Source organism: Triticum dicoccoides, chromosome 7A (genome assembly GCF_002162155.2).
Source record: "Triticum dicoccoides isolate Atlit2015 ecotype Zavitan chromosome 7A, WEW_v2.0, whole genome shotgun sequence".
Taxonomy (NCBI): Eukaryota; Viridiplantae; Streptophyta; class Magnoliopsida; order Poales; family Poaceae; genus Triticum; species Triticum dicoccoides.
The window spans coordinates 574,941,015-574,944,934 of record NC_041392.1 but is presented as its reverse complement, the minus strand read 5'-3'; positions in this window follow the sequence as shown (position 1 = coordinate 574,944,934).

The window sequence follows — 3,920 nt, the reverse complement described above, 5'->3', positions numbered from 1 at the left end:
TTTTACCTGCAGTACCATGGGCGCTACCCAGCCACCCCAGTACGAGCTGTTCAAATCAAGAATTACCCCTTCCACCTCGAGATATTGGGCAGCAGTACACATCCCTCCCGTAAACTCAAACCAAGACCCAACGGAGGTCTCCTTCGTGGGGAAATCTATGCCAACCCCACATATGGCCATAGAAGCTGTTGCATACGAAGCACTTGCTCGCCATTGATTCGCGGTACCCTATGCCAGCGAACAAGGGTATTATTACTTCCCGAGCCGTGCAGCACCCGGAGGAGTGACATCTTTTCCCGGTGGACGAATTGAGAGAGACCGAGTCCTGGCCAACCTTGTCTAGTACGTCATCGCTCAAGAGTGTTTAACCCAACGTGTGATGGGTTATCTCCAGAGCCTCGCAGATTTAAATCCTCAGATCGCCATCGGCAGAGCACTAAGGCCCGACCAGGAGAGACACGTGCATCGACTGGTCAATCCACTTCCCCCGATAGAAGAGGAGTGTATCCCAGTACCAGAGACGTTTTCTAGGGACCCCGTCCAGTTACCGTTTCCATTTTAAACATCGCTGCGGTGTTCATTATTGCAACATTTATTTATGTGTGTGACTTATGTGTGATACCCCGAGTTTGTACGACGAGTCAATTATTTGGCTTCTACTAATGTGTGTAGTTTTTGTTGTGGTTTATGCTCCTTTAAATTAACCGTTTTCCCTCGCAAAAAAATCCCGGAATAAGATTTCTTTTCCCGGAGCTGCTGCATCGTACACCTTCTCACGACGTGGATTATTTGATTTCACACAGCACCACGGCAGCAGATTCACAATCGCTCGAACGCATACCCTGCTTGCAAGAACACGTAACCGTGGAGTATTTTTTTTCAAAACAATCCTTAGCAAATCTCGAGGACGAGATTTTTCTTAAGGGGGGTAGTGTTGTGACACCCCAAAATTTTAACTTTGTTTGTTAATTAAATTTTTTGCCAGGAATTAAAACTTTGATTTTTTTGGACTCCCTTTTGATTTTTTGAAACATTTCCTTTCTTATTATCATGGAGTTGTTCCCTAAAGTGAAAACCTTTCAAATATGTTATTGGACTTGTTCAACCTCTCAAGAAAAACTTTTCTTTTATCAGTATGACTAATTACATAATTAATTTGCTTGATCTTTATTTTCTTGAAAAATGGTTTTTCAAGGTTATATGGCCATATTTGAACTACAACCATTTGATAAATTCACTTAAAGTTCCAACCAAAATTTGGAGATGTCATGTGATGTTTTTAAATCACTTTTATGCAAAAATATCTTTTATTCTTGTAATATTTTGAGCTCTGCATCAATTTTTCTTCTCTGGTCCAGAGTGCAATTTTGCACTACAACCCATTTAGATATTTCTTTCTAGCCTCCACCAAAATTATGGGATGTTGATAGTAGCTTATGATTCAACATTATGCAAAAACCTAGTGTTGTTCTTTGAAAATTTTGAGTGAATCAACCTCTTTTCCATTCTGGTCCAGCCTTGTGATTTCTACTGCAACCCTATTTATTTTTGATCCAGTAACCTTGTGCCTTCTCCTACTTGTAGACAGCCCTACCAAACCCCTAAGTCCAGGAGCATGCTCCCATTTGAATAGTTTTGGTTCATGAAATAATGCCATTTATCTCCTGTCCAGAATTGAAGTTTTGCAAAACTTGCACTAACAAGTTTGTGCTTTTCACAAACTAACCTCACCACTCTCTCTTTCATCTAAAGAGACCCCACTCTGGAAGTTTTGGCCACTCCAAGAAATGCCCAGGTGCCTGTGGCATTTTGTCAAACACCTAGAGTGCATGAACAGCTTTGACATGAATTTTGTCATTGCACTGTGAACTTGCACCTCTGATCAAACTAACCTGTCCACTAGACTCCCAGTTACTCCTAACCTAGGTCTGCTAAGTGCCAGCCTCACCCAAGCCCTGTGGCATGCATTGGCATTTCGTCGAGCACGTTTCGTGCGTGCTCTGGGCGCGAGCAGAGCACGCGTTTTGCACGTGTCACGCCCGAGCCTCCGCGTCGCGCCCCTGGGTTTGGCCCGATCTACAGAGCCGCGCCACGCGCTCACCTTCTCACCACAACGCACCAAGCCGCCCCTCGCCACGTCCTCGGCAAGCCAGGAGCTAGCCGCCACGGCCGCCCGACAGCCCCTGCTCATGTCGGCGCCGCCCGAGCCTCTCCCGCTCGCCACCTGGCCACTGGAAAAGCGCGAGCTCATCCACTAGCGTGTCCACTAGTGCTCGTCGCCGCCACGACGCCCTAGCTACAGAATGGCGGTTGCCGGCGACCTTATCCGCGGCCACCGTCAGAACCGACCCCGATCGCCTATTTAAGGAGCCCCGAGCTCGTCTCCGCACGCAGGCAGTCCCAAGCCATCTCCGTAGGACCCCCATTGGCAGCCAATCGACCCGGGGAGGTCTCCTTCCCCATCTCCGGCAACCGCAGCCGCCGCCACTGCCCCGGCCATTCCGGTGCTACCAGAGCCTTTCCCCCTCCGTTCTCTTCTCTTCACCAGGAGCTCTCTCTTCCTCCCTTGAACCCATCCCCCTACTCGATTTTGATCGGGAACCACCGTAGCCCCAAACTCACTTCGCCCGACGGCCACCGTCCGCTGCGGAGCTCGCCGCCGGCAGCTCCGTCCACCCTAGAGACCAAAGTGACCACCGGAGTGACCGCCTCGGCCCCCTAAGCCCGCGGGTGACCTCTGCTTCTCGAACGGCGCCGCCGTTCGCCGGCGAGCATCGCCGGAGTCCCGCCTCCTCTCGGGGCAGAAGAAGAGGAGGGAGGTCGACTAGTCAAACCTGACCAGTGGGTCCCCCGGGCCCACTGTCAGTGACTCACGCGCCGCCCACGCTGGATAAGTGGAGGCGTAAAGGCTCAAGTACGTCTTCTCTGTGCGAAAGCGTAATTCCATTCGAACCGTTTTCTTTTCTGGATTTTCTTTTAAAAACAGATTTTGACCAGAGCTTTGATTGTCTATAACTTTTCAAATACAACTCCAAATGAATTGATTCTCTTTCCTACATCTCTCAAATTTTGTCTAGTTTATTTTAAGATTTATTTGAAAATTTTCCAAAAAACTTTTTTGTACTGTTTTTGAAATATGTGTTATTTGCATATTTTTGAAAATAGGATTTTGGGAGAGAAGAAAGCTTTCAAAAGATTTGGAGTGCACCCTGCCCTTCCACACCATGAAGGCAAGCATTCTGAACCCCGGCATAATATTTTTGGTGTGTTAGTTGACTCGTTTATAACACCATCTCATTTCGGAGAACTCGTTATTTTATGTGGCGATGTGATCATTTGCACGAAGGCATATTAGTGATTTCCTTGCTATTGGAAATGAATATACTTGTGATGGTAATCATCCTCATGTGCCTTGCATGCATGCCGAAAAGGAATCCGGGAAAGCCTCTGCCTTGGGTAGGAGTGAGCTTGTCGCCGGTCCCCGTCGGGACGGTTATGTCCGGTATGGCATAGTAAGGTATAATGGGTGGTGATTTCGTCGGTTGAAATATATTTGATATACATGTCATGCAGGAAACTTATAAGCCTCCAGAGTCGGCCGTAGATCGAGTCTTGTTCCAGTAACCCCCATATTTGCCTCGTACTACCACTCATCCCTGCCGCAGGTAGGGTACGGTTCAGTAAGTCATCAACCCCTTTCCATCACACACCGTACAGAGAGGCCATGGTGGAAGATGTCGGTTGAAGCCGGTAGGCATGCCACCTGGTCAGGGGGCATGGGTGTTTCCGGTTGGGACCGAGAGGGGAGGCCACCCCTTAGAGCGCGCGATATAAATTTGATCCCATGCTACGCGAGGTTGTAGCCTCCCCACTTAGAGTTTTGCTTAACAAGTGTCGTGGGTGATTCCAGACACCGATGA